Source organism: Sarcophilus harrisii, chromosome 2, assembly GCF_902635505.1.
Source record: "Sarcophilus harrisii chromosome 2, mSarHar1.11, whole genome shotgun sequence".
Lineage (NCBI taxonomy): Eukaryota > Metazoa > Chordata > Mammalia > Dasyuromorphia > Dasyuridae > Sarcophilus > Sarcophilus harrisii.
In genome coordinates this window covers 578,109,484-578,124,172 of record NC_045427.1, presented here as the reverse complement: position 1 = coordinate 578,124,172, position 14,689 = coordinate 578,109,484, and the positions used below count along the sequence as shown (strand labels likewise).

General features: G+C 32.4%; 1 protein-coding gene across 1 annotated transcript in view; it reads right to left on the bottom strand.

Annotated features, from left to right (window-relative positions):
* PLPP4 (phospholipid phosphatase 4) overlaps window positions 1-14,689 on the bottom strand; it is a 175,928-nt gene that overhangs the window by 103,454 nt on the left and 57,785 nt on the right. The gene's annotated exons all lie outside the window — the stretch shown is intronic.

The window sequence follows — 14,689 nt, the reverse complement described above, 5'->3', positions numbered from 1 at the left end:
TTCAGACATAGCTGACTCTTCATGACTCTTTTGGGATTTTTTTTGGCAAAGATACTGATGAGGTTTGCCATTGCTTTTTGCAATTCATTTTTACAGATGAGGAAACTGAGGCAAACAAAGTTAAATGACTTGCTCAGGGTTACACAGCTAATAAGCATCTGAGGCCAAATTAGAACTATTTGAACTTAAGTCTTCCTGACTTCAAGCCTGATTCCCTATTTATTGCACCTAGAAGTGGACTTTGTTATAGTTACAATCAATAAGTTCATTTTTCTCTCTTCCTTTGTTAACATATTAGGAATGGGATTGTCTCCTCTGCTTTAGAATTAAGCCCATCCCCTTTGCCTGACTTCTCTACCCCCTCCCTTATGATTATATATACACAAAAGAGCAGATAAATATTTAGACCCTTAGAAGTCCAATTTTATCTAAGGGTCATTAAGGGAAGAGAGAGAGACAAGATTTGGACTTGGGTATTTAAAAAAAATACCTTATAGGATTAGAGAAAGAGAAGAGACTTGGCAATTTTTAAAATTGGAAGAATTAAAGATAAAGATCATTTTTAAAAAGCAGAGGGAGTAAAAAGGCAGGAAAGGAAAGGGGAGAGAGAGAGAGAGAGAGAGAGAGAGAGAGAGAGAGAGAGAGAGAGAGAGAGAGAGAGAGATCAGTAGAATAAAGTAGGCAAAAGATTGGGTTGGGATAAGGAGGAAGAGGAAAAGAAGTATCTGAGTCAGAAGATGGGTTTGAAGACAAGATTAGCTGAAGTAAAAGAAACTACAACTAGAGGATTGATATATGATTGAGAGGAGGCAGGGACAAAATCCATAAAGAAGACTGAGATTTTATTCTTTCCTGCAATAAAAATTTTGCATAACTAAATCCTGTTTTCTTTAAATCTCTGTTTAAAAATAATAACATAATAGTATTTATAGAGTTGAAAACAATCAGTAATCATAACCATGAAAATATATGGATGAATTCATCCATAAATCAGCAGAGAGAAGTAGGACAAGTTAGAAAGCAAAAACCCAACAATTTGCCATATACAATCTATGAAATACACTAAAAGATTCACACAGAAGTAAAATGAGGGGTAGAAGTAGAATTTATTATGTGTCAACTGAATCCAAAAAAAAAAGCAAAAAAGGCAATCACAATCTCAGATAAAATTAGAGTAAAAATAGAAATTATCACTATGGATAATAAATGGGATATACATACTTAAGACATAATTAAATCATATCAGTATTAAATATATATGCATTGTATATCATAGCATTAAAATATGCAAACAAAAATTTAATGAATTGCAAAAAGAGATATACAGTAAGATAATAATTTGAAGTAAAACTTCAAATTAAATTTAGAGAAATCTAACAGGAAAGTAAATCAAAAAGGCCAAAAAATAAATTTTGTTTTGCCTCTCATTATGATCATATTGGATTCTTCCTTAGAATGAAAATTACAAAATTACTTCAGGATTTTATAAGCTAACATAATTAATTGTAATAAAAAGAAAAATAACATGATTAAATTCATAGATGTAGAAAGGACCTTTCATAAAATATATTATCCATTTATGATTTAAAAAAACTGAAAACACAGAAATAAAAGGGAATTTTTAAACATAATTACAAAAGTATCTATTTAAAACCAAGAACCAGCATTACTTATAATGGAGAAATGTTGGAAATATTCTCAATCTGTCCAAGGATAAAATAAAGATAAATATGACCATTATCTCTATTCAAAAATATGCTAAAATGCTAGTTATAACAGTAAATCAACAAAACAAATTAATGTACTAAGCATAAGGAAAATGCAATCAACACTATATTTGCAGAAAAGATGATGTTCTTCTTGGAAAACCCGAAAGAATAATAAAAAATTCAATGGGGTAATTAATAGCTTTTTATAAAGTACTAGAATGCAAAAAAAAAAAAAAAAAAATCCACAGCATTTTTTTTCTAATTTTTTTGCTAACAAAACCATGAAAAATAACTAGGGAGAGAAATGTCATTTAAAGTCATAACAAAATGGAATAACTTTCTTGAAATTAATGTACTACAATCTATAAATACTACCAGAAAATAATTTGTATAGAATCAAAAATGTTTTCAGTACACTTCAATCAAAAAATATATCACGATTGAATGCTAGAACAGGTAAGAGGATCTTTTATAAAGCCAGATATTAAAACATTTTCCCAAAAAATATTTAAAATTTCCTTTTTTTTCTTATTGAATTTCTTATCTAGGAAAACATAACAATTTTGATAAGGCAGGCTATTTATATTAAAATGTAGCATGTTTCTTACTGATATTTAAATGAATAAGCATATTTAAATTTTACCCATTTAAATTAGTAGATATTGATAGATATCACACTCCTAAACAAAAGTTCCCAAGGATTCTCAATAATTTTTAAGAGTCCTGAGGCCAAAAAAAAAAAAAAAAAAAAAAAACCCACTAGTCTAGGAAACTTTGGAACAGCATTAAAACAGGAGAATGATGGCCAACATAAGTTGCATTTGCCAAAGGAGGACTGCGACTCATTATCCATCCACAAATTGCAGTCATTGCCCTGTGAAAATGCTTATCATTGCCCAGATCTATAAAGTAATTTGTAAATGATCCTCTTAAATTGTATAATTCTTTTAGGTCAATAGTCATATTCCATTTCCCTATCAAAACTCAGTATAGTCCCCAAACTGAAGGGGGCTGCTATAAGGTCCTGTAGTAGCACTAATTATAAACTAAATTTTAACTAAGACACAAAAAGATCAGTTAATGAATAAGCACTGATCAAGTACCTAATGTGTCCTGGCTAAAGTGCCTGGATCCAAATACAGGAAATCAAACATTGCCCTCCCAGAATTAAATTAAATTTTGCTAGGGGAGCAAGCCCATATAAATAAACAACACATAGACGGCAGAAAGACAAGATAATTTAGGGAGGAAAGGTAGAATCTGAGATATCATAAAGCAAATCTAATTAATAAATTAGTCCCAGGAAAAGACTAGCACAAACGATCTTTCCTTTGTAGATTGTTCATGTTTGAGGAATGGTTATCAGAGGCAACCTACCAATGCCGATCTCTCCCTTTCTCTTCCATCATTTAATGCCCCAATATTAATATAAATCTATACTAATAATAGATCAATTTCGACATCTGACACAGTTATAAGAACTCTCACATAAAAATGAATAAATGTAGTAAATGTAGTAAAATGAGTAAATGTAGGGGAGGAGAGAGCATGGCATACTAAGAAAGTCTATGCATGTGAAGAAAAGCAGGAACCAGAGACGGGGAATATTTGGGTAAAGAAGAAATAGTGATTTTGTCATTGGAAATCTATACAGATCATCTAAGCACAAATAGGAAATAGATGAGAGGTTTGAGAAATAAATTACAATCATGGCAGAGATGTTTAATAGAGTAATGATAGGAAACTTCAGTTATCTAGACATCAGCTATTATTTTGCCAAAAACAGAGTAATTAGCAATCCCTCAACTTGACCTAGTAATAATTTCATCCTTTAAAATGGGGAAAATATGTAGACAATTTTGTTTCTGATTTGAGGAATTGGTTGCTGAGGTGAAAAATGAGAAGAATTATTGGGAGAAAAGATCTTGTAAAAACCTTGTCAGAATTTTTAAAAGTCAGAAAAAACTGAGGCTGGCAAGGACATTTAAAGTTGAAAAAAGGATTTTTAAAAACCTATAATTGCGAAAAGGAAGATTGAAGGAAGAATAGGACATTTACTTGAATGGAAGGGAGGAGTGAGCATAAGACAATATATTAATAACTGGAAGGCAGAGATACTCAGTTTTTATTTTCTTTCTGCTTTATCGCTCAAGGAAAATGACCTTTGCATTGGAAATGACATGATAAATATGACTTCTGGGGAGTAGATATCCAAGATCAGTAAGACGATGAGAGAACATCTAATTGCAAATTATGAATTCACCTTACCTAGCTTAGATGAATTATTTCCTTAGATACTGACAACTTCTTCAATAAGATTTGAAAGATCATGAAAATGGGAGAAGTGCCACAAGACTAAAGAAGAACAGAGGTGTCCTAATTTCCAAGAAATGAAGAGAAAAAAGTCTACAAACTATAATCCAGTGAGTTTGACTTCAATTCTTTCAAAAATCTGAGTTGATCATCTAAGATAAAACTCAAGGGACATAGATGTAAAGCAACAACAATAACAAAAACTTTATACTTAACACAAAACAATTTCACAAATATAAATGGGAAGTATGTGGTTAGATATCAGTTGTTTCGAAAAACAATATAATGGTTAAATGGACGATGGTCAATTTTAGTCTACAATGGGATATGTCAGCCAAAAGAGCTAATAAAAGCTTGGGCTGTGAAAGAGAGGCATAATTTCCAGGAACAGAGGAGCAACATTCCCATTGAACTCTGCCTTCATCAGACCTCAACTAATATACCATGTTCAATTCTTAATGCTTCAGTTTAGGAAGGACATTTAGAAGGATTCTGGAGAGTATCCAGAACAGGAAAACCAGGATGATGAAAAATGAGGGCAAGCTTAGCCTGGAGAAAACTAGAAGTAAGGATAACACATAATAATTGTCTTCATATTTAAAGGGCTCTTATGTGAAGAAGAGATTATACTTATTCTATTTGATCCTCAGGGGAAGAATTAGGAGCAATGACTGGAAGTTACGATGAGATGCTAGGGAAAACTCCTTAATAATGAGCACTGACCCAAAGAGGAACATGCAAATTCCAGAGGTGAATGAGTTCTCTCTCCTTGAAAGTTTTCTAATGGACCACTTGTTCATTATGTTACACTGGAGTTACCTTCCACTTAGGGGTAGGATTGGATAGCCACTGAAGGGTTTTCAAGCTCTGAAATTCTGTGAGATAAGATTGCACATGTGGTAGAAAGACAAGCTGGGCACTCATACCTAGAGGAATTGTGTCTTTGCCTTTAGAAAGCAAAACAAAAGAGAGGATTCAAAATATAAAGCAATAAATTTTCATTTCAAGGAAGCCTATATAATGAATACTATACTTTTTGCTTCAAGCTGTCCATTTTTTCTTTGCTTTCTTCTAGGTTTTGTTTTCTTCTCTACTGTATACTTTTTACTTTATTTTCCCTCTACCCTGCCCCCAAAAGACTACAATTAAGTGCAGATATAGATAGATAAATAGATCATAAGGAGATATAGTCTGGCTGTGCTTCCACATAAATATAAATAGTAATTGCTATTGTTTTGACCAGACCTGAGGATGTTTGTTTGTTTTTTTTTAAACTTGGTACAAAGGGCATTCTTTGCCTTATTTTTTCTTAACTAGCCTTAAGCATTGGCGGTTATTTAAGTCAAACTGAAACCTTTTGAAAAGCTTAACTTACAAAAGCCAAAGTCTCCCATTACATTTATAGCCATTTCCAGTTGTCCTGATTTATATCTGGTTATTGGACTCTGATGGTTCTGGAGGAGAAAATAAGACTGGTGATCTTGCAAAACCCTTCTACCCTCAAATATAATTCACTTGTATATCATTACTTCCTCAATGTCATTATAGTCTTTGAAAATGAAGGATAAACAATAACCACTATATGTGTATACTATTTATATAGCATGTATATTGCATAAATACACACATACATACATATGTACTTACATGTACACACGTAGATATCTATAAATATATAGAGATACACACACACATATATATATATATACATATATACATTCATATATATTTATGTAAAACCTTAGTATGCTTATTTCTTCTAGGTTTCTCTCAAAGTAGATAACATCTTCCTTCATAAGTCCAAGTCTTTCCATATTTTTCTGACTCTATCAATTCATTATTGTCCACCTCGCAGCAATATACCAACCTTACATTGTCTAGTTATTTTAAATGGTCTAAAACAATATTGATTAATATGGCTGACATCGTTTCCCTATTTTTTTCTTTTGATTATCTATTTTGGCTTTAACTTTGTCTGAGATCATGATTACTATTCCTGATTTTTTTACATAATAAACTTGACTCCTGATCTTTATGTACATTTGTATTTCTCTTATTTTTATATTTCCAGAAAGCAGTATATTAGTGAATTTAAATTTTTAGTTGATTATCTGTTCCCATTTAAGGGTGAATTCATTCAATTCACATTCTAAGCTATACTTACTTGTTTATTTTCCTCCTTCCTATTTTCCTCACTATTGTCACAAAAATTTCTAATCTGCTATCACTTTCCACTTTATAGGCAAATTCATCACATTCACATTCTAGGCTATAATCATTTGCTATAAATTTTCCTCCTTCCTATTTTCTCTTATTACTTTTCTTACCCTATTCCTATCCCACCTCGCTCTTCTACATAACTTCTACCCACTACCTTGCCCTCCTATTCTTTAGCCTATCCATCCCTCCAAAAATCCCTCCCTTATTCTCCAATCCTATTCTTTTTGCCCTCTTGTTTATGAATTTAGAAAACCTTTTATAATCTTTATATACACACATACATACATACATTCATACATATATATATATATATATATATATATATATATATATATATATATATATATATTTCTTTCTGTAACCCATTCCTGATGAGAATAAGGTTTCAGCACAACATGCCCACTACCCAACAAACTTATTCTGTATCAGTTTTTTTTTCCTTTTTTGCCTCATTTGTTAGTGATAATTGCTCCTTTTTTAACTCTCCCCACATAGTCTCATTTCACTGTATTAAAAATACCCCACCATATTCAGCTCAGCCCATGACTTTCTTTCAAACTACATGAATAAAAATAATAACTGGTAATGGTTTCATATATAAGAAGTAAATGATTTGACCTTATTGTGAACCTTATAATTGGTCCTTAATATTTATATTTCTCGTGTATATGTCAAATTTTCTCTTAAATTCTGCTGTTTTGTCACAAAACCTAAAAGTCTTCCAGCTTGTTAAATGTCTTCTTTTGTTTTTATTTTTTTCATTTAAGATTATGCTTAACTTTTTCTGAGTAAGTTAGAATTGGTCTTTTGTTCTTATGAAAGTTTTCAAAGTTTCTTAATGATCTTTTGATTGCCAGCTCTAATGGTCTTTTCCAGGATTTCCTCCTTCTTAATGTTTGCTATATTTAACACTAATGACCCTCCTGCTTCCTATGCCATACTATTCTCTTTTCCTATTTTTCTGCTATTTGCCATCTTTGCCATGATCACCCATAACCTTCTCCTAGATGGTGCAAGTTCCCTAAAAGCCGTGTTTTGGATTCCCTTCTTTCTCTAAAGCCATGTCATCTTTATTGAGATGACCAGCCCTGGTCTCTGACTTGACATTTAGTCCTATATCAGAGTACCTAAATGAATATATGTTAGTTGACTGAAGGAATGACAGCATCAGCTGCCTACTAGACATTTCAAACTGGATACCCCATAGATATCTTACATTCAATACAAACAAAACAGATTCATCATCTTGACCTCTGAAACTCAGCCTCTGCTAAAATATCCTATCCGTATTTAAGGCAACACCATTCTTACTTTCTCCCAAGTTCTTCATCTTGCCATTTTCCTTGATTTTCCTTGATTCCACATCACACATCCAACCAATTCCCAAATCTTGGCATTCCTGTATTTCTTCTCCTCAGTCTCATTTAGTCTTTCTCCTCCTTCATGATTTAGCTCAGCACTATCTTCTACATAAAGCCTTTCCTGATCCCCTCGGTTATTAGTACTCTTACTCTATAACTCCCTTGAAAGCATTTGCTCTATACAGAGATATTTTCTGTTTCTTTCCACAAAAATGTCAGCTCCTAAGGAGTAAATATTAGTTTCTTCATTGTATGTTTGTGCCCTAGAGCTAATCCCATCCTCTGCTTGGCTTTTAAAACCTTTCATAACCTGAAATCATCCTATTTTTCTGCTTTCTTACCCCTTACTCCCTTCCACCTCCTCTGTGATACAGCGACACTGCATTTCATTGATTTTCCTCTAACAAGACAATTCCATCTCCTAATTTCAGGCATTTTCACTGCCTGGCTGCCTCATCTCTCCCTTTATTTCCCTTGGATTCCTTAAATGTCCAATCTTATCTAAAAATCCTTCCCAGTTCCCCTGTTACTAATAACTTCTGTCTGAGATAATTCTCAGTTTAGCGTCTATATAGCTTGTTTCTACATAGGTTCTTACATGATATATCAGGCTGTGAGGGACTATCTTTTTCCTTTCTTTCCATTATATATTATATGTATGTACATGTATATGTATATATATATATATATAATATTATATTATATATAATATGTACTGTTTAATGGATTACTATATTAGTGCACTGGATGGCAACTAAATGGGAAGCTAAACTCACTCATATGGCAGGATATAGTGTAATATTATTATTACACGTAGCTTGTGTAATCCATCACAAATACACACACACACACTAAGAACCTGAGTCATAGAGAGTTATCTGGGAGCACTGATGTGCATATATACCTAGTGTGCATCAGAGGCAGCTACTGAACCCAGGTATTCTTACTCCAAAGTTAGTCTTCTATCCATTATTTCCTGTCGCTTCTCATTATAGTAAGAAAAAAATTAATTACATTCTGATTCTACATAATTATTCTGTGCTCTGTATTGCATGATTTTATTCTATTTTAGGTGGTAGAAGAGAAAAATACTCATCTGGTCACTTTATTCTTTTCCTGGAAAAAAAAAACTGTTAAGCTATCTTCTCAGATCCTCTGGGGATGTAGTAATGGTGTATTTGTGCTTTCTCATCGGGTAAACAAGAGCAGAAAAATAGAAGCTCGAGGCAACTTTTGCCCTTGGTTATGAATGAGGGCCCTGGGTTACCACGGAGTCTAGATGAGAAGGCCACAGGTGCAGAGTAAACAGTTTCCTTACTAATTAACAAATTTGATCTGTGCAATGACCTGTGTAAGCAACTAAACCTGACTCTAGGAGGAGTTCATTGACTAAACGAGTGAAAGTAGTGGCAACACAAATTTTGAGACATTTTCTATAAGTAGAAAGTGGTTCATTCCACTGAAATATTGATTTGCTATATTCTAATATCTGGACTATTTTGTTAATACCTTGACATTCAGTGGTATTATAGGGAAAAGGGAAGAAAAGGAAGAAAAGGAGGATAATTCCCTTTGTGGAGATTTACTCATTATTTGCTGCAGCTGCAAATTATGTATAAATGCTAAACAGGGGAACTTCCCTCTGGGGCACAGGACAAACAGGACCACAAAGAATTGATTTTAAGTATTCCATTAAAAGGTGTGTTATAAAGAATATATTAAAAAATCACTTTTGCACTTGTAAATTGCACCCCAGGAATATTCTCTGCCACCGGAAAATAATTATATCATGTCACAAAGAAAAATAAAAATATCTTAGATTTTTTAAGAGTCAAAATGATTTCTTTCAAGTTCCCTCCAGCTGTAACATTGTTTGAATTTTGAGCATAAAAAATTGTCTATCATAATATTCCTTTGCCAATATTTGTTCAGATTGTTAAACCCATCAGTATTTGATTTCCTAGGCAGTACCTTAAACTATAAATGTAAAATATTATTTCTAAATTATAATCAAAGTGATAATAGCCAATCTATGTGGATAGATTGTTTTTTTAATTTTTAATGTTTTTTTTTAATTTTTGAAATACATGCAAAGATAATTTTTAGCATTCATCCTTGTAAAACCTTGTGTTTCAAAATTTTCTCCCTCTCACTGCCCTCCCCTAGATAGCAAGTATTCTAATAGAAGTTAAACATATGCAATTCTTCTAAATATATTTCCATATTTATCATGCTACTGCATAAAGTGCTGAGCTTAAATGTCAGGAATTATGAATATGATGACTGCCTCAGACATTAACAATCTGACCTTAAGTAAAAAAATCTCTCAATCTCAGCTTCTTTATCTGTAAATAAGGATAATGATATCAAATACTTTCTTGGATTATTGTGAAGATCAAATGAACTAATATAAGTAAAGACTCCCCCAAATAGTAAAATAACATAAATTTTAGCTATCATTATTAATAGTGTTTATATTAAATAATATATATTTTGACTGTGTCAATAATAATATATCTTCTGACATGCAATATAAGAGTAGATAGAAGATATCTTGAGTATTTAGTTTAAAAAAAGATCCATAAGAATAAAGAAATGTATTCTTGAAGATATCTAGAAATCTAGATGTGTTTGTTGATTTCATATCAAGGAAATTACAAAGATGGACATCCTACCAAATAGGCTAATACTAAAGGCATCATCATAAAACAACTAAAGCAGAAGACAGTCTTGAAATGGAAGAGAATAAATCCTGATCCTTAATGGAGGCACTGGAGATTTTCTGATATAATAAAAGACACATATTCCATAAAAGCTATTGACAGCTTAGAAATAACATGGAAAATGTCAACTAACGTTTTGGGAATATGGATGAGAAAAGAAAGGTATGCTCTCTCTTTCTTGACAAAAGGAGGGAAATCAAGGAATCTCAGCTAGAGTCAAATATTCCCTTTGATCTTCTGCTGCCTTTTTAAAGAGTGCAGCCTCTTTTTAAATGAAAGTTAACCATCTTTTTTCATTGCACTGAAGCCAGGTAGATTGAATACTGGGTTTAGATTCAGAAAAGACCTGGATTCCAATTCATCATTTGATACTTTCCAGGTATGGAAACCAACACAACTCACTTAACCTCTACAGGTCTCAGACTGCCCTAAGGGCTGGGATCGAATTGAGAGAGGGAATTGCCAAAAAACTCCCCAATCAAAGATTCATCAAATTTTGGCAAAGGTGTTTCTACACAGTGAAAAGCAGCAGCAAAATAGCAAATGATCCTTAAGATTATTTCTTTGCCCCGTGCTCAAAAATCTTTAATGGCTCTTAACGCTGACAAAGAAATCTTTACCTTGCATTCAGGATATCCACAATATGGTAAAAATCTTAGCTTTCCAAGCTAATCCCTCATCAGTCTCCTCCACATACTCTTGGGAGTAGTCAATCTGAATGACTCTGTTTCCCACAATTTATCCTATTTTCTGCCTCCATGCTCCCATTGCTACCTATGTTATAAATGTCCTCCTTCTCCCCATCACGTACTGAGTTGCTACCTATCTTTTACATTTCAAGTTCTGTTTCCTCTGTGAAGTTTTACTTGATTGTACCCTTTTTGAACAAAGACCATTCTCCTCAGATCTAGCATAGCATTTTATTTTGCACTTTTCTAACGGCTTTATTTATCATTTATTATTTAGCATTATCATTCTTTCTATATCTCTTTTCCCTCCCTCTTCAAGACAATAAGTCCCATAGGCATAGGGAATATGTCTGTTATCTACTATAACCCCCCTAGAATATAGCACAGTAGGTGTTTAATAAACCTTTTTTGAAATAACTTTGCTGCTGGATTACACTATTGTAAAATCATTCAAGTTACCTATGCTCAATTTTGAGAAATATCAATTATATCATTTGTGAAATACCAAACCAATAATACTAATTATCAAAAAGAAACAAAAAAAAAAGGAAGAGAGAAAGGGGGAGGTGATTGGAAAGGGAAAGAAAAAGAAAGGAACTCAAACTTAAAAATGGCCAAAATGTTAATTTGCTCAAGAAGGGAAAAAATGTGGATCAATTCAAACTGCACTCAAAAATATGCTTTATTTATTTGTTTCAATAGAAATAATTTAAATGAATATAAGACATCAATATATTTATTTCTTAGGTCTTCTGTTTCAATGTATTTGTGATCTGTGGCACATGTAGCCCTTCTACTATTGTTGATCACCTGTGCAATCCCTTTCTTTCCTAAATTAAACTCTCCATGGAGAAACCTGGCAATGTATTGAGTGCCTTCCTTTGGATTTCCACAGACACCGGACCAACAACAGTTGGCAAAGCCAAACTCTTAGGATAACCATAGATCTCACTAAGATATGGTTTCTGGGAACTGATGAAATGAATACAATATAGTCCATAAACAAGAACAGGGAGAGAACCACTATATGAATATACGATCCATTTTTCCTTCAGCCCTCTCCACCATAATAGAAATCACCTTTGGTGAGCATATGTTTCCCTTTATGGTGTCTTCCTGAGGCTCATACTCAGGGGATCATATAATAAAATGTCTCTATGGTCTTGATAGCATGCATGATTTTAACATATTTATGAGAATTATTTTGCTTAAGAAGAGCCAATAAAACTGCATTTTATTGTAGGGAACCAAATGGTCCCTTACAATCAACAAATGCCAGATACATTGATATTTCTATACTTTTCTGGTAAATGTGTTACTCTGAATATATAATTAGTTATAGAAAAATTGTCTGTGCAAACTTGCCTGCTGACTTCATCTATTCTCATCTGGGACACCTTCACCATATAAACTACTCTCATGAAGGTTATATAGACATAAGAAACTTGGGATTTGGATTAGCAGTGAGGATTTTACTCTCTGGGAATAGCTGCATCCATACTCATCCATTTTTTAGAAATCCTATTCTCCAAAAGGTCTTACAAATTGATGTCTGAAGGCCTTGAAAATTGTATTACCTCTGGTACAGAAGGTGTGAGGTCTATAAACACTTTCCAAAGTAATTTCCTTATATTTCCTTAGCACTTATATGGAATACAACTGCTGACAAAATAGATGACTCTGGAAATACTTGTACATCTGTTTCATTTCATCTCTATTTGTTGCTTTCCTTCTTAGACATATTTAGCAGACTTGTTTTCTCCTTAATTATTTATAACTGTATTTAGTAAGTAATAATTCTCATATTTGTTATGTCTTAATTATGTTACTTATAATTAATTACAATCCTATATCACATCGTATAATACATTGTAAATATGCTTGTCCTCTAAATTAATGGTATCTCTAATTCTTTCCATTTGCCAAGGAAATCGAGTATTTGTTATCTGAGGCAGCATATGGTTCTTTTGACTTTTTTCATTGCAAAAATCATTTGCATTGATTATACTTCTCCAAGAAATAGTTAACTCTTTATTTTTGCTCACGTACCATTTCTCTGAATCAGAAGTTTGTGTAAATACATTATATTCAAAAGTTTGTGAGATATGTTGGATCAAATGTACTTGATTTCTTATCTTTAGCATTTCTTTTAGCTTTGATTTACTTCCATCTTTTTCTTAATCAGCTGATGACATGGCCAATTTTAAAGTATAACATAAAGACGTTTGCAGCTCCTGAAGAAAATACTGCTAATTAATCATTTGTTAAAAACATATCTGATTAATTTAAATCTGACAACTACACATCTGGGCTATTAGAAAGGATCTATGAAAGGCAAAAAGAATATCTTTAATATTGTCTTGATTAATGGTACCCAGCAGACCAAATTTAATTTATGTGCTGAAAAATAATTTTCACTTTCATATTACATATATAATTTTATGCAGTGTTTTGATTATGTTTTTATAGATACACACTAAATTTTCTGAGCCCAAATGAATGAAATTTATCAACTAGTATTACAAAATGGAGATTGAATTTATTTCATTAAAAGAATCAAAGAACTGGGGATACAACCAAGTTGAATACACTTCTATCCCTAGAAAAAAATACAACATTGAAAAACTCCTTCAGTGCTTCCTCTCTACTAGCTGCCAACATGCTAATGCGTTCCCATCTTATTTGTGTCTGAAGCTAGAATATTCATGGCTTTTGTCTCTGGACTTCAAAAAGTTCATTGTTAATAAATCCAGGACTCTGTAACGAATTTCCACCAATCTGGCATGGAAATTAATTCTCAAATTATGTTTTACAGCTTGAGAGTCCTGAAATGGAGATGAATGACAAATACAAGGTTTGTCTGATTAAAGTAATAAGACTAATTTGATTAGACATGATGTGAAGTTTTGATTTCAAGATAACCTGTGTTATTGAAATGGAAATGGGCTCAATCACAGGACTCATAACAAAATAAAATACAATCTGAACAGCAGAGTGTTCATCTTCTACTCCCCCCACATTTATGAAATTCAGCTATTCTTTCTGGATAAAAAGGAATTATCAGAAAACAAGTGAAGTGGCTAAAGTTTTATGCTTGCATGGAGTAAATTCCCAAATACAAAGATTCTTCCAATTATCACTAATTAAATCCAATAATCACCAATTATAACTGATAAAATCAAGAAAACCAAAAATGTTTTGCTCTGTTTTTCTTTTTCAAACCCAAAACTATTTTCTGTAGAGGCATTTAAAGCATTTGGCTCAATCCCTTTAGCAGTTAGTGGCACGGGATTTAATGCTGTATAAATAGAAATAGTCTTTGTGGTCTAACAAGTAGTTTTCTTTTTTTGTTTTCAATTAGAAATTTCATCTACCATAGAAAAGTTGGCAGAATTCAAGGTGTAAATTAGTGGGTTATTTTGAACTGAGCCCTTCACTCTTCAAAATTTAACCCTTGAAAATTAAACACAATCTATATGCATCAGGTTAGCAAAAAAGAAAAGAGGAGAGGAAAAAAACAAAACTTTCCAACATCTTCTTATGGTATTTTCCCACCCGGTCCTAAAGCATTAAATAGAAACAGTAACGACTGTGCAGAGATAGAACCAGGGTTGATAAATAATATTGTATAAAGGACAAAGGAAAAATCCTAAAGATATCACTTCTCCTCTTCC